The sequence below is a fragment of the Elephas maximus genome, chromosome 6 (assembly GCF_024166365.1).
Source record: "Elephas maximus indicus isolate mEleMax1 chromosome 6, mEleMax1 primary haplotype, whole genome shotgun sequence".
In the NCBI taxonomy this organism is placed as follows: Eukaryota; Metazoa; Chordata; class Mammalia; order Proboscidea; family Elephantidae; genus Elephas; species Elephas maximus.
Window position 1 is genome coordinate 96,314,022 of NC_064824.1, and position 27,748 is coordinate 96,341,769.

General features: G+C 38.4%; 1 protein-coding gene and 1 pseudogene across 6 annotated transcripts in view; one reads left to right on the top strand and one right to left on the bottom strand.

The window, feature by feature from the left end:
* Positions 1-27,748, top strand: part of PLCL1 (phospholipase C like 1 (inactive)) — a 499,112-nt gene that overhangs the window by 276,508 nt on the left and 194,856 nt on the right. The window lies entirely within an intron of this gene.
* Positions 18,744-27,703, bottom strand: LOC126077888 (E3 SUMO-protein ligase PIAS2-like; annotated as a pseudogene).

Here is a 27,748-nt window from a genome sequence, read left to right on the forward strand (position 1 = left end):
CTTTAGAAAGTATTTCAAGATCTTAAAGTGCTCCTGTGATCATTACAATAAATATTGGTTAGTATGTACTGAAAATGTGTTAGAACACCTGTGTCTAGAGAGTTCAGTACATAATGCTAATTATGTACAAATGCTTACATGTCTTACCTCATTTAATACTCACATCATCTCCATGAGGTTGAATAACTTGCCCACAGGCACTTACGTAGCTAGTAAGTGAAGGAGTTGGACTTTAAATCCAGGCAACTTGGCTCCAGAATTTATGCTCTTAACCACTAAGCTATTTTGCCTTTTAAGCACTCTTGTGTTATGCACACGTTAGTAGTGTGCGTAAGAATCATCTTGGGGAGCTACTAAAACACAGATTTCTGGGCTGCAGTCCTAGAGAGTTGGATTCAGTAGATCTGGAGGTAAGTCTAAGAATCTGCATTTTAACGAGCATCTGCATGATTCTGTAGTCCTGCAAGTATACTCTGAGAAATGTAGTACTGTATGTGCTGCCTCGAGTTTTTATATGTATATACATACATATAGACATATCTATAAGGAGTCCCTGGGTGGTGCAAACGATTAAACACTCGGCTACTAGTCAAAAGTTTTGTGGTTCGAGTCCACCCAGAGGCACCTCGGAAGAAAGCCTTGGTGATCTGCTTCCAAAAAATCAGCCACCGAAAACCATATAAAGCATATTTCTACTCCGACACAAATGGGGTTGCTCTCAGTTTGAATTGACTCTATGGCAACAGGTAGACATATCTGTAATGTCATCTCTGATTCTAGCAAGATTACTGCTCTGGCATGGTATACTGCAATGAGCACTAGGCCAAGAGAACTATTTATTTGTTTATGTATTAATTAATTAATTGCCTCAAACTAGCTATGTGACTTTGGCCAAGTCACTTAATTTCTCTCTGTTCCAAGGGTAAAACGCCATTTGTGAAATCTTTTGAGGTTGGGGTTGATGATCACTACTGTGTGATAGAAGCACCAAACTGGTGACCAGCGGGACACACTTTAGTTTGGCTTATCCAGGGTTGTCCCACCCAGTGTTTTTTAAAAATTATATTATTATTAGTTGCTAAGAAATTCAACATGAAAATCTGTATTTCTGGTTTCTTTAGAAAAAAATCCCAACAATCTGGCACCGCTGCATGGCCACAATGTAGCTGAGTCACAAATGACACCTATAGAGGGGCTTGGTGTCTCCAGGATCCCCTCCACTCCTCATAACTCACTCACTTGGTCTACTGCATTTATTTCTGTGAGTTTGTTGAGCTCCTATAGGCATTTGAATTTTTGACCCTTATCTCACTTGCTACTGAGCATCTGTGGCAGCTCCACTTCCCTGATTAAAAGTGACAAAGAGAAGAACTAGGATTTCTGAAACATAATGAATGCCTGTGCTTGGGCTGGGTAACAGCTTTTCATCGTGTCTTGTGTAGCTCATCACCTTTCCCAGGGCAGCCTTCTCTGGGCTCCTCAGAGTGCTCCCTTCTCTTGAATTTATGAAAGCAGTGCTTATATATCCTTGAACACTTTTTTTTTTTGTTAGGAGGAAGTAGAAATTGTGAACTGGGTTCTTCAGAACCACTGAGTGGAGTCACCAGGTAAAATGATAGAAGAACATTGATGTACAAATAAACCAAACCAAAACCCGTTGCTGCCGAGTCCATTCTGACTCATGGTGACCCTAAAAAAAAAAAAAAAATAGAACCTGCTAATTTTGCATGGATTAGGATTATTTTATGACGCTGTTTCAAATGTGAGTGTTACCTTTCCTATAGAAAGGCCGGATTTATAGGAAAACAGAATGGACAGTTGTTTAATAGTAAGATTTCAAAGGTAAAATGCCTCACAACTTCTCCAGTTGCTCTCTGAATGTTGAAATCGTTTTGACCAGGACAAAGTCATTCATTATGGGACAGGAAGTTCATAACGCAGAGTCCTCTGAGAGGAGCAGCACACATGGCCTGAACTGACACAGGAACAAAGTGCTGATGTTAGAGCCATTATTGCAAATACATTTTGACGGGGTCTAGGGAAAAGATGAAACCCAGGGGCATTGTTCGTCTGGAAATAGTAGAGGGAAAAAGGGCACAGTAAGGAAGAGGCTTAGAGGACCAAATCTACTTTACTGACTACTCAGTATGGTTGGCCTGGCTACATTCTTTTTTTTTTTTTTCCATGTTAACATGCCTATGGCCACTTTTTCTGGACAATAACCAAAAAACCAAGTGCCGTCGAGTCGATTCCGACTCATAGTGACCCTATAGCTATGGACAATATCATGTATGAATTGCCCTCAGAACCTTGAAAATTAATTCCATCAGGCATATAGTTCAGCAAATATGGTCTACTTTTCTGTGTTTCAAAATGTATTTCAGATGCATTGCATTGTTATGGTTTCTCTAGAAGCCATCCTTTGTATAATTCAGGAACATTAGAATCTTTGTCAGTTTCTTGGCAAACGGTATGCATTTATGTTCTATAGGACATACAGTTTTAGAAGCATTCTGGAATGTTCCCAAATTATATTTTGGAACTTAGCATTTGGTTACTCTTCAATAATTGAAATCAATAATAGTTTATAATAGTCATAAGCATGTTAATTTTAAATAGCTGCCATATTCCATTTCAGCAAGAATATTTTTTTTCTGTCGATTTTTCTGGAGTGCATATTTGAATATCGGTTTTTGTGTGCAAATTTTTTTCCTTGGTACTTGGATTCCTGTGGATAATTTGTATGAAAGACATCCTGAGAAACAGGATGTTTAGATTTTTAATGTCTAATGGTATGTTTTCTGCTTGGGAGACATAGCTTATCTCTAGATTTTCCATTCTTAGAACATTTCCTTTTACTTTGTCTTTCTATTAAGTTTGAATATATTAAGGCCATCATTAACTGTACCAGACCAAACCCATTGCCGTCAAGTTGATTCCTACTCATAGCAACTCTATCGGACAGAGTGGAACCGCCCTAAAGAGTTTCCAAAGCTGTAAATCTTTGTGGAAGTAGACTGCTGCATCTTTCTCCCTTGGAGCAGCTGGTGGGTTTGAACCACTGACCTTTTGGTTAGCAGCTGCGTGCTTTAACCACTGCACCACCAAGGCTTCTTTCATTAAGTCGAACCAGTTGCATATTTTCATCTTGAATAGATTTGTAGTTTTATTATTTTTTAATCCACCTAGTAATTTACTTGTAAGTCCCTTTCCCTTTAAATCATAGGAAAAGAAATATTATACTAAGCAAGTTTTATGCTTTCTATGCTGCCTTTTTGGAATAATTTTAGCAAATTACTGACTATAGCTCTTGGGAGATTGCTTAGTATGCCATTCTGTTAGGAACTGTAGTATTGTTTGGCTCAGAGACAAAATAAGCTTAGGTCCTAGGGCAGTTAACATCTTTTTCCTCCAACCAGATAATAGATTCTGTGTTTTTGAAAATGAAACTTCAGACCTTAGGGGATTATTTTTGATGTATAAGGATAGGTGGTAATGGTGCTTTCTCTTGGCCCAGAGACTGAGATACTTCCTGCCTCTTCAATTCAGGTAAAAGGGATGGAAAGTATAAGAAATATATTGTGTTTTAGAAAAATAAGTGGACTTGGAGGAAGGCTATATCTGTATCAGTTCTACGACAAATAGAAATGAATAATTTGCATTAAATAATAGAAATGGCCAAACTGTCTTTGGAATTTACATGGCATAGTGTATAGTTTTTCTTTTCAATGAGAGAAAAATAAACTGTAAAAGACTCTGTGCTTAGAATGACTTGTGAATTTTTTTCATAGCCACTTCATCTACGTTTTTGTCCTCCCTTCCCTGTTAGACAGATAGAAACATAAAAGGAAAGATGGTACATATATTTATGGGTCATTTAGGGTGTCAGTGAAAAGGCCACTCAGGGTAGCTATGAGCAGCTGCTGATGCCCAAGGTCACCATGTGCATTTTGGGGGCATTTAAAGCAGAATAAAATACAAATGGTTTTTCTATGTAATTACTTGATTAACCACATGTGGGTTACCTGTGGTGGTTTTAAAATCTCTGGCTGGCTTTTTCCTTTCACCCAGAGATTTTCTGTGTGCTGACTAACGTTAGCTAATGTCTTATACCAGTGTAGGCCCTAGGGACAGAATAAAGTCAGAGCCTGGGGCAGAACCAAACAAAGAAGAGGAGGTTGATGCTCCAACTTGGAGATTATAGGAACAGAGAGTGAGCAGGTGCTGACATCTTGGAACCCCAGGAAGCAGTTGTCTCTGTGACCTTACAAAAACCTACTTTCCTACTGTGTGGGAGAACCGCCACATTATGTCAGATGTTTAGTTCACTTTCAGCTTGCTTACTGATAACTTTGTCCTAAGTTTAGAAGTAACGAGTATCATTGGATACATACAGGCAACTGGAATTAATTCTAATCTGAGTAGTTCTAACTGAAATAATTAGTCTGCTCAAGTGCAGGAGCGCTGCTTTCTGTCTTATGCTTATTTATTTTGGGAGTTTCTTTAGTGACTCTCCAATGACTTGCTTGTATATTCATTATCTACTTGACAGTTAAAAAGGTGGTCAAAAAAGTTATGTCTCCCTCATGGTCCTACAAGAGAAGGTAGGAAACCCAGAGGAAAAATTACACCTTCTCTCTTGCTTTATTTTTAGTATTAATAAAATGTCAGTGCACTTTAAATGCTGAGCTTTATAATGAGCATGGACTTTGAATTACTTTATTCAGTTAAAAAGAGGCACAGAAGAAATTAGATGCTTCCTCACTTAGCTCATAGGCCTGATCCCTCAGATTTGGAAAAGTTATAGTCATTTGGGTGACTTGGTTTCTCCCTTGTTCTTGTAAGGCCCAATCCCTTCCACACGCTAGTAGTCGCTAACAGCTTCCTACTGGTGATGTGTATCTGCCTGAGTGGCTTCTACTGACCATAGTCATTATTCAGCTTAATTGTCTTTCATTTATTATTCCAGTGGCATTCTATTACCTCAGGGCAACTCAGAAGTCTAATTTACCTATGTGGATATTGCTTTCATGTATTACATTATGCTCTAGAATTTCTGCTTTTTAGGGGCCCCAAAATCAAGCCGTTTTGCTTAATTTAATTTAATTTTCACAAGCATCTTAGTCTGGGTTCTCTAGAGGAGCAAAACCAGTGAAGTGTATATAAATATATAATACATATATATTTTCATGTATATAAATCTACTTCAAGGAAATGGCTCATGCAATTGTAGGGGCTAGAAAGTCCCAAATCTGTGGGTCAAGTGACAGGCTGACGACCTCTGCTGGCCCACATGGTTTCAGGGGCTGATGAGACCAAAATTTGCAGGTCAGGCAGCAGGCCAGAGACTTCTGCAGCCTTATGTCCCACGAACCAGAGGTCAGGTGATGAGAAAAGTGCACTCGAGAAAAAGAGTGAGCTTTTCCAGAACATCCATTTATACGATGGAGGCAGGCCACGCCCCCAGGGAAACTTCCACTTCAACTGATTGGCTGCTCACATCAGATCGCAAAATGGAAAGTGATTATCTTAGTAACTGTCAAAGCACTGAGAATCATAGCCTAACCAAGTAGACAGATAACATTAACCATGACAACAAGTAAATTGGATTAGTTTAGATGGAACTCTGACTTTGGGAGAGTTAAACCCAAGTAGTCACATAAAACTCAGAAGTTTTGGAGGCCCCAAGAGGCCAGTCCAGTAGCCTCATCAAAGTGAATGCGCCACATAGTGTTATCGGAGATCCCCTAACGATGATAAGAAGAACAGCTGTCGTTTATGGGATACTTACTAGGTTTCAGACTTTATATATGTATCTAAAGACGACCATCTGGGAAAGTAGGGACACAGTTCAAAATCTATTTCTTTGCATTAAAAGACTTCCAGCATACCATATAGCAGTTCAGCTTTCCAATTTTACTTTCTGTCTCTGTGCTATTGGAATTTTTTTATCTGGTCAGAATGGTCAATTTATGGTTCTCTACACACACAATAAAAATAAAAATATATATTTTTATTTTTATTACACACACACAAAAAAATTTTATTTTTTACACATACACACACACACACACAGCCCTTGCATAAAAAAAGCCAAACTCCCCCAAAAATCAAACCCGTTGCCAACCCCCCCCCCCCCCAAAATCAAACCTGATTTTGATTTGGAGCGGCCCTATAGGGCAGAGTAGAACTGCCTCGCAGAATTTCCAAGGCTGTAAATCTTTACAGAAGTAGACTGCCAAATCTTTCTCTTTCAGAGTGGCTGGCGGCTTCAAACCACCAACCTTTTGGTAAGCAGCCGAGTGCTTAACCACTGTGCCACCAGGACTCCTTAGAATAGCTTTGCTGATGTTGTTAGGTTCTGGCTCATAGTGGCCCTATGTACAATAGGACAATACACTGCCCAATCCTGTGCCATCCTCATGATTGTTGCTATGTTTGAGCCCATTGTTGCAGCCACTGTGTCAATTCATCTCATTGGAGGTCTTCTTTTTCACTGACGCTTTGCTTTACCAAGCATGATGTCCTTCTCCAGGGACTGGTCCTTCCTGATAACTTGTCCAAAGTATGTAAGGTGAAGCCTCACCATCCTTGCTTCTAAGGAGCATTCTGACTGTACTTCTTCCAAGACAGATTTGTTTGTTCTTTTGGCAGTCCATGTTATATTCAATATTCTTCACCCACACTGTAATTCAAAGGCATCAATTCTTGTTTGGTCTTCTTTATTCATTGCCCAGCTTTTGCATGCGTATGAGGTGACCGAAAATACCATGGCTTGGATCAGGCAAACGTTAGTCTTTGCTTTTTCACACTTTAAATAGGTCTTTTGCAGCAGATTTGGTCGATGCAATAGTTCTTTTTATTTCTTGACTGCCGCTTCCACAAGTGTTGATCGTGGATCCAAGTAAAATGAAATCTTTGACAACTTCAATCTTTTCTCCATTATCATGATATTCCTTATTGGTCCAGTTGTGAGGATTTTTGTTTCCTTTATGTTGAGTTGTAACCTATACTGAAGGCTGTGGTCCTTGATCTTCATCAGTAAGTGCTTCAAGTCCTCCTCACTTTCAGAAAGCAAGGTTGTGTCATCTGCATAACACAGGTTCTTAATGAGTCTTCCTCCAATCCTGTTGCTGTGTTCTTCTTCACGTAGTTCAGCTTCTTGGATTATTTACGCAGTATACAGATTGAATAAATATGGTGAAAGGATACAACCCTGATGCACACCTTTCCGATTTTAAGTGAGTAACTCTAATGTATAAAATATTCCCAGATATATCCAGCACCTCTCTAAATGGCCAGGGAAGCCTGCAAGGGCAAGAGAGTTTTTTAAAAAAATTTTTTATTAAACAAAATAGCCTCTCAATAACAAAGTAGGACAATGTTAAGGAAATTAAAATTGTTCTTCTTGGTACTATATATATATATATATTATTATTTTTTTTTTCACTGCATGTCTGATTCTGCTGGGGGTTTTCAGAAGAGATTACCTTCCTTCTATCTTTCTTAAGAGCTAAGATTGGTCTGGGTGATGCGCTGGCTGATTCGGAGATGGCTGCTTTCAAAATTCTTAGTGAGTGCTTTAAAAAGACAATTTATAAAGAATTAGCCTCAAAGCGCATGTTTGAGTCTAGCATATGTTGCACTGTACATTTTTATAGGGTGTGTGCAGTGGCAATTTGTGCTCTATAATAGAGATGAGGTAACTGCTTTCTCAAGACTAGCCTCTGAATTAATTAGATGTGACCATCTTTGAGACATGTGAAATAAATCCCAGGCAAGTACTATTTATGGACGCTCCTTCGTTGGTGCCAGGAGTAACCTTGTTCTCCCCTGAGCTCCCTCATCATTTTATCTGTTCTGCACTGGGGCTTTCATCACCTCCTACCCCATGTTGTAGTTCTACCTATCTTCTCTTTATGTTCCTTTTTGCTGTTCACCTTTTTTTATTTTTTGGACTTTGCACCAACACCAGGGGTTCTCTAAGACACTATCCTTGACGAAATACAGAGGGATGTTGTCCGCTCTATAATTATGAGGTTAAAGATGCTCTAAATTGAAATATATATATATATATGGAAACCCTGGTGGCACAGTGGTTGAGTGCTATGGCTGCTAACCAAGAGGTTGGCAGTTTGAATCCTCCAGGTGCTCTTTGGAAACTCTATGGGGCAGTTCTCTGTCCTACAGGGTCACTGAGTTGGAATCAACTCAACAGCAGTGGGTTTTGGTGGGGTGTGTATATATATATATATATGATGTTATATTAATGAGTTTTCCTCCAATCCTGTTGCTGTGTTCTTCTTCACGTAGTTCAGCTTCTTGGATTATTTACGCAGTGTACAGATTGAATAAATATGGTGAAAGGATACAACCCTGATGCACACCTTTCCGATTTTAAGTGAGTAACTCTAATGTATAAAATATTCCCAGATATATTAAAACTCTAATGTATAAAATATTCCCAGATATATATATATATAAAATGTCTTTTAAGCAGGATCCCCGGTGGTGCAAGTGGTTTTCAGTCAGCTGCTAACTGAAAGGTTGCAGGTTCAAACTCACCCAGAGGATATACAGAAGAAAGGCCTGGTGGTCTGCCTCTGCAAAGATTGCTGTTGTTGTTTTAATTACTTGCCGTTGAATCAGTTCTGATTCATGGCGACCCCATGCGTGCAGTGTAGAACTGCCTCATACATAGGGTTTTCAAGACTGTGACCTTTCAGAAGCAGATCGCCAGGCCTGTCCTCCAAGGTGCCGCCAGGTGGGTTTGAACTACCAACCCTCCGCCCAGCAATTGAGTGCTTAACCATTTTTGTTTTTTAATTTTACTGTACTTTAGGTGAAAGTTTACAGGACAAATTAGGTTTTCATTGAAAAATTTATATGAAAGTTATTTTGTGACATTGGTTACAATCCCCACATTGTATCAGCACTCTCCTTTCCCTTTCCATCCTTGTTTCCCTGTGTCCATTCGTCGTTTTCCTGTCTCTTCCTGCCTTCTTGTCTCTGCTTTGGGGCAGGTGTTACCCATTTGGCCTCCTATGCTTTACTGGCTGTTCACATTTTTTGACTCACTATGTTTACTTAATAGATGTGATAATCATTGGTGTTTCCATCTCTTAGCGTTCTGGGCAGTTGATAGGATTGTACGTCCTTCTTTGGTCATGTGTTTGCTTTGGCCAATGAAATGTGAGCAGAAATAATACATCTCACTTTCAGGGCGAAATATTTCATAGCTCATGCTCAATTCCTACTTTCCCTTCCTGTTGACTGTGATGATTTGTCTGGTGTCCCTGATGTGATGGAGCCTGAGTCCCTGAATGACCGCAATGAACAGAGCCCCGTGCTAAGCTGCAAAGTCTGTGTTACTTGAGTGAGAAATACGTTTTTGATGTTTTAAATCACTAAGATTTGGGGATTATTTGTATATAGCGTAAACTATCTTGTCCTGACAAATCCACTAGACTTGTGCTCTCCAATATGGTAGCCACCAGCCACGTGTGGTCACTGAGCCCTTGAAACATGACTTGTGCAAATTGAGATGTGCTGTCAGTATAAAATAAACACTGGATTTTGAAGGCTTATTGTAAAAAATAATGTAAAATATATCTCTAGTAATTTTTAATATTGATTATTCAATGTTGAAGTGATAATAGTTTGGATGTGTTGGGTTGAATAAAATATATTATTAAAATTAATTTCACCTGTTTCTTTTTGCTTTTTTAATGTGGTTACTGGGAAGTTTAGAATTATACACGTGGCTCCTTCGCTGTTTCTGTCGGACGGCATTGCACTGGACTATAAGCTTATTGGGGACAGGAGCTCTGTCCGTTTCACCTTTATTTTCCCACAGCATCTAACAGTGTCTGGGGTATGGGATATGTAATTTAAAAATAAGTTTAATTAGTAAACTGTCCCTATTTATATTTAATTTAACCTTTAAAAAATAATCCAGTCCTCAACATGAAGATTATTTATATTTTTGTGCTTAATAATCCCTTCTTTTAGTTCCTTTAGCCAAAGAATGAAAACCCTTAATCTTTTTAAACCACCAAAAAATTGGATGTTCTGTTTTTGTGTGTTATGTTTATGTTATGTTTTAAAATTGTTATTTTAAATGTTCTAAAATTATGTTATTTGAGAATGCTGGGATTATGCTTGTTAAATACTTGCCCTGATCAAAGTTTTAGTAAGGTCAATCCTTATGGTTAGCATTTTCTTATCTTTGCAAAAAATAACTGAGAAGTCCCTGTTTGTTCAGTCATAATTGTGACCTTTATTTATTTGCCAGTATCAACCACTGATTTTATATTGTCTTGCCTTTTGTATGAGCCCTTGTGCTATGAATCAAGAAGAAACAGGAAGGGAAAAACTAAGTAGCCATGATGCCCTTCTGCGGTGTCAGGTGTGGGGACCCCACATGTGATGAGGCAGTGCTTTCAGTTTCTAGACGAGTGAAACGAAAGCAAAATATACAGAGAAAGGAGACCTTGGAGGTATCAATGCCTTTTAAAAAAAATACAGGATGAAGGGAACACGAAGTAACAAAGATGCTGAGAAAATACATTGATATTAAAGTTCTTAATAAGTTGATATAAGAGTGTATGAACATAGAGGGAATTGTGGAAGGATACACAATAGTCTGTTCCATTGGCCAAGGAGCAGAAGTAGAGGTAAGATAGGAAGGGGGAGATAGATGCCCCATCAAAAGATTTTAGAATAAGCAAGGACTTGACCATAAGACAACTTATATGCTATTCCATTTACATAAAACTATATATGTGCATAGAAAGACATATGACAGGATGATTATCAAAATATTAGTGATGATTCTCTCCCTGGTTGGTGGCATTTTAGGTGGTTTTTAGTTTCTATGTTACAGATTTAAAAATTTTCCCCTAATGAGGATTTATCATTTGTATAATAGTAAGCAATATGATCCAGCATTTTTGCATTTATGAGTAATATCAAGGAAGTTTAAGAACCCAGTCAAAAGTTGTCTGTATTGTTTGTGTTTTATTGAAACAATCGTTAAATTATTATAAATTAAAATTATTTTATTAATTTTTTTGTTGTCATCGAGAATATACATAGCAAAATATATAGCAGTTCAATAGTTTCTGCATGTATAATTCGGTGATATTCATTACGTTCTTTGAGTTGTGGAACCATTCTCACCCTTCTTTTCTGAGTTGTTCTGCCCCCATTAACATAAGCTCACTGCTCCCTAAGGTTCCTATTTAACCATTTCTGTTGCTCTTATCAGTTTGATCCCATATAAATAGATCTCAAGAGAGCATAATACTCAAGGCAGACATTCTTTACTAGTGAAGCTAAACTATTGTTTGGTTTTGAGAAGACTTTAGGGGATATTTTTGGTTTAGGGTTTAAAGATTATTTTAGGGCAATAGTTTCAGGGGTTCATCCAGCCTCAATCCCTCTAGAAATTCTGTTCTGCATTTTCCCTCTTTTGATCAGGATTTTTCTAAAGAATCTTTGATTAAAATATTTGGTAATGATAGCCAGGCATCAACCAGATCTGGTTTTATGGCAAAGGAGGCAGTTGTTTATGGGGGCAATTAGCCATACATCATTTCCTTCTCCAATTCCAAATTATTATAAATTAAAAAAATAGAAAAACAGTCAGAAATGTACTAAGTGAACCCATTCATTTGTTATTAAGGAATATTTTAAATGCACACATTTATAGAATTATCAGCCTCGTCCCTGAATCAGGCTCCAATTGACTTTCTAATTGACAAAGGAAAAAAGCTGGTTCAAATCATGGAAATCTTATCTGAAAGTGAACATTTCTTCAGAAAGAAGAAAAAAAATGCTTTTGTAAGATTATAGAGGACTTGGGCATTATGCCATGAGGGCACACACTGAGTAATGTCAGATTTCGAGGCAAGTTGCCCAGTTGTGTCAATGAAAGGCAAGTACCAGTTTTGTTTGGCAATATCTGGAAAGCTTAGAACTCTAATTTCTTGGAGAATCATTACAAAATAAATTCATCGTGAAGGCATTCTACTTCAAAAAATTACATGCAGCAAGAGGAAAGGAAGAACAAAGTATAACAAGATGTGAGACGAGAAAAGTTTTTTTTTTTCCTTTCTTCAAGAGATTATGACCTTGTTGAATTCAATTACATGCCTGACAACTTCATAATAAATACCCTTCTACGATTAGCTTTACTGAAACTCCTGAACAAGGGCAAAATCAAGAAATTACCACTTCATGATCAGTTCACTCTTTTCCATCATTAAAAATGTGCAAAAGAGAAAAGATGTTATGTATCCAAAAAGATTCTGAATTGCTGGAGGACCTTAAGCAAGTCATTTAATCTTTTTGGGTCCCATTCTCATTTGTTTAATCTGAAGGGTTTGCATTTTAAAAACTGCTATGATCCCTTCCAGACTTTAGTTTTTAAAAGTAAAGTGCAAACTATTTTATGATTTTTGACATTTTCATTTATAATTTTTTCAATATTCAACAAATATTTGTTGATTGCCTAATAAAAGCTTATTTCTCTATCTCATCAATTTATTTGATTAATGCTATTTACTTTTTTTTTTAAATTGTACTTTAGATGACATTTACAGAACAAACTAGTTTCTCATTAAACAGCACACATTGTTTTATGACATTGGTTAAACAACTACATTTTCACATAATCTTTGCTATATATCAGCAACATTTTTTTTTTTTTTAATCAGGGTCTAATTCTTACCTGATGTAAAAAGCATTGGCTGACTTCATAGCAATACATAGACCTATGACCTTCGACAAAGTCCCTTCAAGTTTTCCATGCACTTTGAAAGTCTTTGCATGGTTGTCACAGGATTATGGTAATTGACAGGAAGAATCTAACTGATACAGCTTTATGTCTGCATAGGACTTAAGAACTTAACTCTAGGAAGACGGCTGCACAGAACAGGGGTCTCAGCAATATTCTCTCCATTGAAGGGGCAAACTTCCCTCGCCCCTAGGCCTCCATGGAGCAGCCCCTGCTACCCATGATTCTGCCTGACTGGGAGGGGTCTATGCAAGTTTTTCAAGAAACACGACCTGGGTGTTTGTCAGGTGATTACCTCCTGATCTAAGAGGCTCCTACCAGCACGGCGCATGCAGGTGTGAACTATGAAACTGTAGTGGGATATGAGTGCGTTTTACTCTAGGACTGTTTACCTCCATCACTTCTTACCCGCTGGGAGCTGGTGGAAGTCAATCCTAGCAAATTTTTGAGCAACTTTGAATTGAAGGTGAATTCCAGGTAACCTTAGGATCTGTCTCAAGTAGGATGAGGCTTTAAGCCTAATTGTGTATGGTTTCTACATTAATTCTACATTGATTGTGACATTTTGGTGATGACATGTATGGAAAAAAATGAAATGTTGTGATGTGATAGAAAAAGGCCAGAGGGAGGAAGTAATTAAGATTGGGATGGCCTCATTGAGGAGGTAACCTTTCCTCCTCAGTGAAAGAGGGAGTCAGTCATGAAAGGTCTGGTGTCAGGATATTTCAGGCAGAGGGACCAACAAGGAAAAGGAGGGATGAATGTCACATGTTCAAGGAACAGATATAAGCCCAGTGTGGCCAGTGCAGTGAGCATGGGGGAGAATTAATAGGAGTCCATGCCAGAGAGATGGGCAGGTGTGAGGCCAGGTGGGCCCTGCAGGACATGCAGAGAAGTTCAGAGTTCATTGTAAGAGCAATTAACCTTTGAGGGTTTTAAGCAAAAGAATGACATGATCTGATTTGTGTTTTTCAGGTTTCCTCTGCCAGCTAGGTGGACAATGGATGGTGGAGAAGCCAGGAGACTAGTTAGGGGGTTAGCACAGTAATTCAGGGGAGAGAAGGATGATGGTGCCAATCTAGAAGGAGAGAAGTGTTGTGGATCTGAGACATATTTTGCAGTACAGCCCACAGGACTTGCTAATGGATGCTTGTAAAAAAAAAAAAATGGATGCTTGTAGGGAATAAGAAAATCATAAATCAGGAATGATTCAGATGTTCTGGGTTTAAATAACTGGGTGAATGGTGGTGCCATTTATGAAGGAGAAGAAGACCTGGGAAGGAACTGGTTTGGAGGAATACCAGAAGTTCTTTTTTTACCATGTTAAGTTCCAGCTGCCTATTAGATATGGAAGGGGAGACGTCAGAGAGATAGCTTGGACCTCAATGGAAAGACCTGGGCTGGAGATTTTAAATTTAGGAATTAATGGCATAGACCTCTATGAGTTGTGAAAATCTAAAGACAATTTTAAACCAGCTCTGTAATTTATCTTCAGTGTGTGCTTTCAGCCAGGAAAAAAAAAAAATAGTGTGAAATTATACAGTAATTATTATTTAATGCTGAGAATTTTTATAGTAGTTGATTACCAGACAATTAGAATAACCATATAAGTTTTATCTGATAGAGTTAATTTGCAATGGGATGACTTACTGAATAAACAATATACAGAGCACAAAGTTTGTCTCTACAACCATATATTCTTCAGGTGTTTTAGGCTAAGGGCTGCCAAATTATTGTAGTTTAATTTAGAGTTTTCGCTCTTTTTTAATTGCTGAGTCAATGGCTTTATTCTCTTACAGGATCGTGTACTTTGCAGGGAACGTTGTTGGGTGAAATCCTCATCTCATACATCCTCATCTAAGCTTCACCATTCAGAGCTGTTTGCACTGGCAGGCCTAGAAACTTGGAAGCTAGCTGTAGAAACAGAATGATGCTTCACATTATTGAGTGTCCACTCAATGCCTGTCATGATGCCGGTTGTTTGGCACAGATTGTCTCTAAATCTTAGAAAGACACCTGCAGGGTATTTCTATTTTAATGATGAGGAAGCAGAAGATTAAGGTCATATGTCTAGTAAATGGCAGAGCCAGGACTCAGATCTACATTTGCCTCTTTCCAAATTTTTATAATTTATATTTTGCCAGGCCGTTCAGCTACCAATCTTCCTCTTAGCTTTTTCTCCCGGCTTGGTTTTCCAAGCCCAAAACCCAATTGCCTAACACCTCCATTTGTTTTTAAAAGTGACTACCGAGGTGCACATGCACACCTTATGATGCTTCTCCTTCTGCCTATACATCTCAGCCTCAGCCTCCCCTGCTGTGCTACTTTCCCCCATGCCTTCTCACTGCACTCTAGTATTCTATTAATTACGAAAACCTCACATCTTTTAACCTTTCCCTTTAACATTCTCCTACACTCTTGCCAAAACTAAATCTTGGCTTTGCTCTAAGTTGTAAGTTCCTGAGCCAAATTCGTCACTAGTGGTCATTTCTTCCATGTTCTTTGGCTCTCAGGGTGAGGAGCAGGGGTCAGTAAATTTCCTGCTTCCCACCGTCACATCCAGACTATTTGTTCATTGTCTCTCAAGAACTTTTGTTTGGAACTCCACTCTATCCACGTACGGCATGCTTTTTCCAGCTTATATTCAGCTCACATGTTCTGCTCACTTCTCACTCCATTAAGGGTCCACTTTGGCTGCCTCCCTCTTTTCCTTCTGTCATCTTCAGGAACCTAAATACTTATCTGGTGACCTTGCCTATCCTTAGCCTCAGAGATCTTTGGTCTCTGGACCTTAATGACCTTGATTTATATGATACTCCAGCTCCCTATAGCATAGCGATACCCCAGACCTGTCTGACACTCGAAACTGCATCTCTTCTCTGGGATGTTCTTTTTCAGATGATATCTAGGTTTTGTTCCACCCCTCTTCAGTCTTCTCCACTAATTAATCTGGTCTTTAGTCTCACCATAATAGCTTCTTGCCCCATCCATTGCTTTGAATGCCTCATTTGACTCACGTGCCTTCTTACCCATATGGACCTGTTGGTCCATCAGTTCTTGTGTTCCTCAGTGGGACTATTCTGAGCCTTTCCAATTCCATGACCTTCAGGCCCTGGCCACCCTGTTCTATTTTACTTGCGTCACAAATCCCTAATTCTGGGTAGATCCAACTATTTGAATTTTCTACTCCCGCTCTCACATTACTGAGTTAAAAAAAAAAAAAGAAAAGCCATAAACTTGGGCTGAATTTTTCAACAATAAGATTTATTATAGCATTTTATCATTGTTGTTAGGTGCCATCAAGTCAGCTGCCGACCCAGGCACAACAAAATGAAACGTTGCCCAGTACTGCGCCATCCCCATAGTCAGCTGCAGATCGGACAGTTGTGACCCATAGTTCGCGTTGGCTGATTTTCCAAAGTGGGTCACCAGATCTTTCTTTTTAGTCCGTCTTGGTCTGGAAGCTCTGCTGAAACCTGTTCAGTATCACAGTGACACACACACCTCCACTGACACATGGGTGGCGGCTGCACGTGAGGTACATTGGCTGAGAATTGAACCCAGGTCCCCTCCACGGAAGGCAAGAATTCTACCCCTGAACCACCACTGCCCCCAATAGCGTTTTAGCATATAGCAAACAAACAAACAAAAAACACCCCAAGCTTGGTTAATTTAGTGACCCTATAACATCTTCAAGGGCCTAGGATCTTTCCATTTCACCCTTTGTTGCCCTTATTAGGTTAGCTTCAGTCTCCGTCTACCTATCTTCTTGGTCGCAAGGCACCTGCCACAGTTCCAGGGGTCAAGTAGACATGACAAGACTCTGAAAAATTGGTCTGATTGCTTTTACCACAAATATCAAGCTGCAATTAGACCTTCTCTGACTTCATTGCAATCTCATTGCTAATTCGCTCCCAATTGTGTTCCTTTATGGGATTATTCTGAATCTTTTCCAATTCCAGTCTTCTCAATCTCTACCTACTTTTTTTTTTTTTTTGCCTCAAGGTTTTCTCTCATACCTGTAGCTGTTGCCCTAGGCTAAGTCTTACACAGCAATTGCTTTGTTACTTTCATCCATTCTCTCCATTTTACCTTCTGCTGTCAGGTTGTTCTCCCTGAAGCAGGGTGCTGAGCATATCACTTTTTTGTTCAACCCACTCTTTGTGGGTTCCTGAAGTTCAGGCTCCCTAGCATGGCCTTCAAGGTCTTTCGTGACCTGGCTCCATACTACATTTTCAATCTTAATTTTCAGTATTGTTCATACACCCAATGATCCAATCAAGCTGGAAACCCCTGGCTATTCCTTTAACACTCTCCAGAGTTTCCCATGGCTCTTTGTTCCCTTTTTTGGAAGAACACTTCCCCTCAACTCTGCCAGTGTAATTACTGTACACTTTAAGGTCTAACACCAATGTCACTTCCTTTAAAAGCTTTCCTGATCTCTCTCATTCCCAGCAAGAAATTATAGTCTTTTCTGATCTTGCAGTAGATTACCTTAGTTCATTAATTTTGTGTGTGTGTGTGTTATTTTCATGTGAAGCTATTATCAATTGCTCTGTAACTCAGTTTTCATAATTTTTGCTAATATCATTTAAACAATTCTCCAAGTGCTTGGTGTTTGGTCATTTTAGTTATTGTTTAGAGTTTTTATTTTTTTAATTCCTGGCCTATGAGCCTACCAAAACTAATAGTATCTGATATGTGCTTAGAGGACATCCGGCTTCCGGGGTCCTCTGGGACTATACATAATTTTGTCTGGAAAAAAACCAAACCCTGTAACTAAAATCATTCCCCTGGGTATTTAGTTCAATTAACATGAGGTTGTTTGTGTCTTTTTAGTTTTAATACAGCTGTTTTAGTTGAGAAAAAAAAGATTTAAACAAATATCACCAAGTTAACATTGAGGTACTCAGTTTTTGCTACTATGATTGTTCTTTCTGTCACAAAAATTCTATTGATTCTGCCTTAAAAAATACCTCTGGGATCTATACCCTTATCTCCATTCCCACTGCGGGTGCCTCGTTATGTTATGATGCTGGAAGCTAAGCCACTGGTATTTCATGGTAGACAGGTTTCAGCAGAGCTTCCAGACTAAGAAGGATAAGAAAGAAAGGCCTGGCAACCTATTTTCCAAAAATTAGCCAACAAAAATCTTTTTAAAAGTATTTGGTTTTATTAACACTGATAAAATTGTAATTTTTTTTATCTTAAATGCCTAATTATGTGAAACTGTTTAGCTTTCCCCTTACTGGTGACAACAAATTTTCTTTCTTGAGCCATAAACTTTTACAGAACATGATTGCTACATGATTAAATATGTAAATGTTTAGCATTTTCAAATTTTTATGATACAACCTTCAAGTACCATTCACACCTGACAACATGGCACTAGCAATAAGGCCGTCATAATTTTTCTTGAAATAATTGAGATGTTTCCATTCCATAAATATGAATTATTTGTTTTATTTTGTATTCGTTGTCAGACAGCATCAGAAGATGCTCCAAGCTGTAGTTCATTATTAATATCATTTCTTCTTTGTTCTCCTGGAAAATCTGATGACATGCTTGACATTGGTGTGTGGTGGAATGGTACTGGCTAGTCTGGTAATGAAGGCAGAATAGCAGCAGGATCAACCAAAGACACACTGGGCACCTTTACAGAAGATTGCTGGTAAATGAGAACCTGGTTGGCCTGCTTTGTGTTTCTGACATAAAGATGCATTTCCTTTTGGTAGAAGGGTCTTCCTCTTCAGCGGAAAATCTTTCTATTGTTAGGTCAATCACATCCGCTTTCTTCTTGTTCACCTCATTGGCTATAGTCACTGAGCAAGGCTTACTCAGAACACTTGAACTTTCTATTTTTGTACACATTTGACTGAATATTTTCATAGTTGCTTTCTTTGGTCTCATTGGACACCAAGAACCATCTTCTTAAAATTGGATTTCATACCACATCTAAACAGTCATCGAGAATGTCCATAAAAAGCCCATCTAATATTAGACTTTCATAGGCAGCCTTTCTGTTACACGCAGGACAAATCCAGGTGGTCTTCTTCTCATTCATTTGTAGATAAAGAGCAGCATCAAAACACTGCAGATGTGCACGAGTCACTGCAGGACGTGGGGCTGTCAGCCTCATTTTCCCTAAAGGACACATCAAGGATACCCGAAGGCTGGTTGTAGCAATTTCACTAACAGACTCTGCAGTAAGCTTTTCTTTAATTAGTGCTCTGGAATGATCAGGGTTTCTAATGCCTTTCTTTTATTTATTTTTATTGTACTTCACATGAAGGTTTACAGAACAAACTAGTTTCTCATTAAAAAGTTAGTATATACCTTGTTCTACGACACTGGTTAACAACCCCGTGACATGTTAGCACTCTCCCTTCTCAGCCCTGGGCTCCCTATTACTGGCTTTCTTGTTCCCTCCTGCCTTCCAGTCCATGCCCCAGGGCTGGCGTGCCCCTTTAGTCTTGTTTTGTTCCATGGGCCTGTTCAATCTTTGGCTGAGGGGTAAACCTCAGGAGTGACCTCATTACTGAGCTGAAAGGGTATCCAGGGGCCATACTCTCAAAGTTTCTCCAGTCTTTGTCAGGCCAGCAAGTCTGGTCTTCCTTTTTAAGTTAGAATTTTGTTCTACATTTTTCTCCAGCTCTGTCTGGGACCCTCTGTTGTTATCTCTGTCAGAGCAGTCAGTGGTGGTAGCCGGGTACCATCTAGCTGTACTGGACTCAGTCTGGTGGAGGCCGTATACCTTTCATTTTTAATCTCTGTAATAACATGGCTGATGTGAGCTGTCATGGAATAATTTTTTCCAATTCGTGATGCCCAAGAAATGGAAATCCGGTTTGGCACAGCTAAAGCTAACCTAACTAAAGATGTAATATTCAAGGGGCATTCAGGGCGCTTCTGTTCAATCCCATTTTTAGGTAGTGGTGCATAGCCAAGCAAAGGAAACAGCTTCCATTTATTTTTATACACAGATATTGGGATAGTTATCTTCTTGAGGGCAACTTCTCTGCCAGGCAAGGTCCCAGCTGAACTTGGACTGTATAATCTCTCCTTCTGCCTGGCAAAAAATCTCTGGAAATATATATCTCTCTAACTTGTTGAAGTGTCAGAGCAAAAATAAACTTCTCTCAAAATTGCTGAACACTGCTTTCAAGTAAACTTGTGGACTTGATGAGAACATCAAGGATGTCATAAAAGGGCAAGTTTTTAAAACTGCATGTCAGGATGGACAGGAGGGATTGGGGAAGATGGCCGCTGCATCTCAAATGTATGCTTAGTGTCCTGAAGCAGCACAGAACCAACAGGAGAGGATGGTCAGTGAGTGTAACTGAAGTGGAAGGTAATGAACAGATTCCAGCCATGGCCAAGTCCATTGATAACAGGTGATGAGCTACCATCCAAACTAAAAATGATGATTTTATTGCAGATAAATCAGAAAGTCCTTCAAGAGTCTGTGGGTATGGGCGTCTATACCATTCTCCAGTTTCAATCTGAACCACAGGGCTGCAGCTACTCTTCAATAAATGCAGCTACCTCATCAGGAGGTCATGCTTGCACCCACTGTTATGCTGTCCAGCAAAGCCTAGTAACAATTCTAGTTCAGCAACCCTAAAATTAGAAACCACATTCAGCAGAGGGTAGTTGTAGGCCAAGTCTAGGCAACAAGACTTAAAATCTTGAGAAAGTGACTTTATCCCTCTGGACATTGATGTCTGCGAAACTTTGAAAGCATTCCCTTTAAAATCAGGAACAAGATCAGGATGCCCCCATCACCTCTTCTATTCAACACTGTACTGGAGATTCCCCAACTCTGAAATCCGCGGTTTTATACCAGCCTTGGGCACCGCGGCTAATGCTGCCACAGCATCACCTCTGTCTGCCACCAACGATACCGCCTCCAGCACCATCCTGCACTGGGCGCAGCTGATGACTCCTCCGGGGCTGCCACCGCCCTCAAAATCTTAGGGGTTACAACAAAATATTGTCCAATGTAGTGCTGGAAGATGAGCCCCGTAGGTTGGGAGGCACTTCACAATAGCTGCAACAATGGACTCAAACATAGCAATTGTCATGAAGATGGTGCAGGACTGGGCAACATTTAGTTCTGTCGTTCAGGGCAATGTAAGGTTGCCATGAATCAGAGCTGACTCAACGGCAGTTAACAACAACATGCCTGCCTTACCTGTTTATCTGCTCTTACTAAATTCTTAATGGAAATTTCTCAAGAACAAACAGTTATAAGCGCTTACTTTTTCATTCATTTTTCTCGCATCTGTGTAGGTAATTTGCAATAAATCACATGGATACACTTTTACATATTGTCAATCGTTTAGGTCAATTATGTCTATTTAAGCAGACTAGTATTCAGTTTTACCGTTTATTTCCCTTCTTGTTTACAGGTGGAGTTTTTGGTAAAATGGTGACAGCTGAAGAAGAGAGGGGAGGGGTCATCAAGGGCCTGAAATGTTGTCTATGCTAGAAAGGAGCCCCCAGTTTCCAGTATGAATTTATCTGTAGTAATTGGTCAAATAAATCTGTGTAGAAAGTTCTCTCAAATTAGGGGCTGATGAAAGTTAGGACCATACTATAGGAAAGAAGCTGAGAGGAGATCTTCCAAACCATTGCCTCAGTTTACAAATGAGGAAAGGCCAAATGTCTTACCCAAAATCACAACCTCGAAGTGGTGGGATTCTAGGCAACATTTTGTGGCCGACTGACTTGCATGTTTGCCTAGCCCTTTGCATTTATAATTTTATCTACAGACTTCAATCATTTTAAGTTAACAAGGAGGCTTTGTAATATAGTTTTAATTTTTAAATTTAATTATATTCTATCATCTTAAGAGGCAATGCTTTAATTGTGGGCAGTTTGTATGTAAAGAGGGGAAAGTATAAACTCTTTGTTATTCTGTTTGGTTTATTGAATTAGTGAAGAAATTAATTTCTGTCTGAAATTTTATTAAAAGTGACATGCTTTGACTAATGGAATTTCCACATGTGTGGAAATCTAAAGCTGACAAACAAAATAATGAGACACTGCACACTTCAGGGCCCCTGTACTATCTTTTTAGCGTCCTATTTTTGCATTATTTCACTTCCATTCCTGCTAAAACACTTTTCAAATAAAGTACATAATCCCAGAGAACAATTAGGAGTTTGCTGAAGGACAGTTAAGAAAGTGATACTTTTAGCTGACCTTAAACCTCCCCATGCCTTCTAAGAAATAACTTTTCTATTTTTTTATTTCTTTCTGTTTCATCTGACACTTGGCCAACTCTTGCCATTCCTCTGCAGTTTAATTTAAATACTGTCCCCAGAATTTATAGATCTTAAAAGCTTGAAACCTATTGGCCGTTCTGGATCATAATCAGTTATGGAAGTGTTGCATGTATAAACTTTAATATACCACTTTATATTTTAAGTGGGTCTTATTGTTTTGGTTTCTTTTGTGATATAATTGTGAGGTAGCCTGAACTGTTGACAGAGTAGCTGCGATCCAAAGATATGAGTTGAGTGACATGCCCAGTGTACTACAAACCAGGGTGGGAGCCTTGAATGACCTGGCTTCCAGCCTTAGCTCCAAGCCAACTGGCTTCTATTAAGAACAGAGCCTTAACAGTCTGCTAATTCAATCTTTTTAAATATCAATATTTTCTCATATTGTTTTACTTGCCTAACTTTTAAGTTTAGATTTTTTTTCTAAACTACTGTTTGCTTAATTTTGAAGTGGAAATATTAAAAAAATGACTTACAAATTAATCGTGTTGATATAATAGATTTTAGTTCATTATTTGTGAAGTGTTTTTTCCTTCCTCTTTACACCTCAATTCAAATGAGGAGTTAGAGAGGGGAGTGATTATTTGCACTGTAAAGATTCTCTTTGGGTTATAAATGGGCTTGCTGAGGAGCTCTTTGCAGGGGTACCCAGTCCCAGTGCCGTGGATCTTTGCAGGGGTAGACCCCTTATTTCAGGTGTGATTTACAAATATATCACTTCATGCATTTATTCATTCATCTAAAATTTACCAAGTACTTAGTAACATCAGGTTGTTTTAAGGATTAAATAAGTTATTTTATGTAAAAGGTTTGTACTTGGCATTTGGAAAGGACTGAATCAATGTTAGTTATTGTTGTTACTATTGTTATTGCCAGATTCTGCTAGGCAATGAAGATAGAATGAAAATAAAAGGATATTGTTTCGAAGGAATCAAAGCTAGGTAATGAGGCCTGCAGGAATGGCGCTAGAATTACAATGTTCTCTAAGATAAAGTTCTCGTAATTTTTTAGGTTGAATCCAGAGACTTCTACCAGCTTACACTTTACGTCTATGTATCTATTTCTAAATACATAGATCTACAAAATACACAAAGGATTACAGAAGGATGCATAAAATTTAATATTCGTAGCCTTTCATTATGACATAGTGTTAAATTCCAGCATCCTCTAGTTAAAAAGTTTTACTGTGCTTCTCGTGGTGTTGCTAGGGAGGTACAGGGGGTGTAGACCACACCAGGTGACACTGTCATAGGGGGTGACACCAAAATGACTGTCTATAAAGTTTTGTGTAGTGTTTCAGCAGAAATTTATTTATTTTTTGGTAAAAATACCCCTGTAGTTAGTTATAACAACAGAAACATTTTTTTTAAGCCCGGCTTACATGTTTCAATACACCTACAAGGTTAAAACTTTATGCTAATTGACATGTTGAACTCTCTACTGCGCTCTGGCCAGAGCTGTCAGTACATAGTACAATGACAATGATTACGTATTACATTACATGTCACAATGACGCTTCAGATCATGTGGTTTCCTCTGCACGTGCTCCAGGCACACGTTTTTGTTGCTGCTGGTGTTTTTATGGTCACTGGTTTTGTCAAATTTTCTGGTGTTTTAGCTACAATATTAATGGTAATTAGTACTTTTGAACCTAGATCAGTAGCTTTTTCTAGAATTAAGAAGTAATTAAAGGAAAAGAATAAAAAATTATTAGTATAAAAAACATTACTAAGGATTCTGTATGGTCTGGTACAGGAGGAGGTCCATGGGGGGGTGACACCATGAGTTACTGCACTGGGTGACACCAACCCTAGTGACGCCACTGTATGCTTCTGAGGTTTATTTTATCAACTGCATCTCCCTTGTCCCTTCAAGGGAAGCGTAACTGGACCACAACTACCACTTGTATTTATGTTCAGCTTCATCTAGTTGGTTATCAAAGCACAAATCTTGCTTTGCCTGAGAACTTTTTAGATTTGTTTTTATTAGTCGGTGTAGTAATTAGGAAGAACTGTAGAAAATGGTTACTTCCCAATTTTTAAAAAATCTAAACATGTTTTAATAGTTTGTTTCAACATGTTTTACTTTCTATGTTTTAGTAGCTAGAGGTGCATATGTCGAGTTACTTTCCTAATTTTACATTCATCCCTCATGGTAATTTATAGTTAGAGAACTTTGGATGTTTTAAAAACATTTGAACGAATTTTTTTTAGCACCTTATATGGTAATGTTAACACGTGGAGTACAACCTTAAACAGTGACTGACTCTAATTTCCAAGGAAGTTGGAGGTACATTTAAGAAAACATTTTAAATATTTAAAAAATAGACTTAAAACAAACCATTTAAATGTGGTTTACCAGATCCTCAAGAGAAAGAGTATCATGTTCACCATTTCTTCCAGTTAAATTTTTGAATTTTTAAATAATGGGATTCTTTCCTTTTAACAGTTGTCTCCTGGGTGGTCCATAATATCAACTTTGTTAAATTTTGCAAAATAAATTTTTATTTCAAATTTAAGCACAAGAAAAAAAAAAAAAAAGGTTTCAAGTGACATCGTTTGGAATGCGAAAGTGAGAATATCCAGTGAAACTTCCAGAAAAATAATTCGTTTCCTAGAAAAGTCTACTGCTTTAGAAATGGGTCTGTTCTTATTAGTTTTTTCTACAAGAGTTTGTGAATAGAATTTTATAGGCCCAATTGAAAATAAAAGGATAGTGAATAAAGTTTAGCTTTATTCTTCCTTTTGTATTTAAGCATGATTCGTTTCAGCTAAAATATTTTTTATTACTCATTTTCATAATGAACATACTTTAATGAAAGTTTAATGAATAGCATATGGAATATTAGCTCAGGAATTTTTAGATGAGTTCAGAAGTTCACTAGTATGCCACACGGGCAGCTAAATGCTTTGGTGAAAGGGCAAAGTAGGCTCAGAGAGACCTAGAGTGAAATCCTGGATCTGCCACCTGCTAGCTATACAACTTTGAGCCAGTTATTAAGCTTTTGAAGTCTCAGTTTCCTCACCTGTATAATGGGTAAGAAAATAACCACCTCATAGTGTTGCTTTAAGAAGAAAGTGAAATCTATACAGAGTATCTTATATGATGTTTTGTTAGTTACACTTAGCATCCTTTTTCATAAAAATAATTTTTTCTCAACAGATCAATATCATCTGGCATTCAATGTAGCCCATAGGATTAAGTGAACAAATACTCTAAACCAGAGGTTGGCAAACTATGACCTTCTACCTATTTTTGAAAATAAAGTTTTATTTCAGGACCCCAAACCCACAGCCATGCTTATTCATTTAAGCTTTGTGCATGGCTGCTTTCATGCCACAATGGGGTTAAATAATTGTAACACAGACCCTATGACCCATAGAGCCTGTAATATTTACAGTCTGGCCTATTACAGAATAAATTTGCTAACCCCTTGTCATGGATTGAGTTGTGTCCCCCCAAAATGCCTGTCAACTTGGCTAGGCCACAATTCCCAGTATTGTGTGATTGTCCTCCATTTTGTCATCTGATGTGATTTTCCTGTGTTTTGTAAATCCTATGTCTATGATGTTGATGAGGTGGGATTAGTGGCAGTTATGTTAATGAGGCAAGACTCCATTTATAAGATTAGATTGTGTTTTAACCCAATCTCTTTTGAAATATAAAAGAGAGAATCAAGCAGAGAGACAGAGGGACCTCATACCAGCAATAAAGAAGAGCCAGGAGGATAGCACGTCCTTTGGGCCCAGGATCTTTGTGCTGAGAAGCTCCTAGAGTAGGAGAAGGTTGATGACAAGGACCTTCCTCCAGAGCTGGCAAAGAGACCGTCCCCTGGAGCTGGCGCCCTGAATTCGGACTTCTAGCCTCCTAGACTGTGAGAGAATAAATTTTTCTTTGTTAAAGCCATTCATTTGTGGCATTTTTTTACAGCTGCACCAGATAACTAAGGCACCCCTGGTCTAAGCTGCTGTTGTCAGGGTGTTGTTTAACTGATATTATGAAGTGTCATGGCTTACACAAATACAATGGGAGGAGCCACTTTAAGTGAGGTGCCATAGGAATAGATTACTACAGTGTTACGTAGCTATTTCTGGGGTTAACCAAAGAAGTCTAAGGATTATCTATGATTAGCTGTGAAATCCTCAGGAACGGTTGAGAATTATAAACCTAGGACCCTCAGAAGGGAATTTGGACAGAAATAAAATTCTTCCAGTGATTTGTCCCAGAGTGGTGAGGAGCTAAAGACTGATGTCAAATCCCATCATATTGGGTCCTTTGTAGGTCTACAGTTATCAAAATTGTTTGAAGATATCATTACATGGTATAGATTTAGTCATTTTCAGCAGGTCTTTGTGTATCATCCTAATTCTTGATTTAAAAGATTGCTTTCAGGTATTATATAGAGACCCTGGATTGAGTGGATTTTACCTGGTTATTGGAGAGAGCACTTTAGCAACCAGAGTGGGCAAAACTAGATAAAATTATGTGTGTGCTACAAATTATGTGAAGGTTTGAAACCACATATCACTTAATTTAACAATTTTGATAGAGTGAACATCAGAACAATTGTTGGCCTCTTCTGGAAGTTCTGAGGAGTCTTTCACAATAAAGGGTATTTAGCCACCCAAAGTCTGTCTTTTTTTTTTTTTCCCCTTAACTGGTCATTGGGGAATTAGACAATACAATTAAACAATACAAGCTGTTTAATGATTTAGAGTTTACAAAATGCTTCCATTCACACAATTTCAGGGTGAGAATTATTCCTGTTTTTATAGATGATGAAACTTCAGGTTTCCAGAAGCTGAACCACTTGCCTAAAGCCATGCAGCTCTAAAGGGTGAAGGAGGAGGGGCTTGAGTTTATTTTCTGACTTCATATCCTGTGTTCTCTACGTGTCACTTTGCCTGTGTTCTCTACCTGTCACTTTGCCTAATGTTGCCTCTCAGCCAAGTTTATTGAAAAAGGGTAAAATATAAACTCTCATTAGTTTATAAGGATTCAAAGGAAAGAATACAGAGAATTTTACATTAGAAAGAAATCAGTGATCTTTTAGATCATCTTTTAGATCATCAGAAGTTGCAAATTGGTGACCCTTAGGTTTCATCTGGGAACCCCTTGGTGGCACAAGAAGTTAAGTGCTCACTGCTAACTGAAAGGTTGCCAGTTTGAGTCCACCCAGACAAGCTTTGAAAAAGAGGCTTGGTGAACTACTTCTGAAAAATCATCCATTAAAAACCCTATGGAACACAGTTCTACCCATGACACGTGGGGACACTATGAGTTGGCATCGACTAGATGGCAACTGGTTTGGTTAGGTCTCATCAGATGTGTTTTGCTTAGCTGATACGAACCAACAAGTTCTATTAAAAATATATGGAATTAGCTGTAAAAGCATCAGACATGTATTTTTAGTTTCACTTCAGAAAGCATGCTCAGTATGAATTGAACAGATGAAGCTTATTTTCTTACATTTAAAGAAGTTGGTTGGAGGGTACATTTTAGAATGAATTTCAGCACAGAGGCTGAGTGTTAGTTCTAGTTTTCTAGCTTTAGTTGTATTGGAAGCATCATCAGGTATGTAGTGAGTGATAAATACCTTCTTTGTGGAAGGTGTCATGCTATTCATTATCATATGTCAAGGAGAAACTGAGGGGAAGAGGGA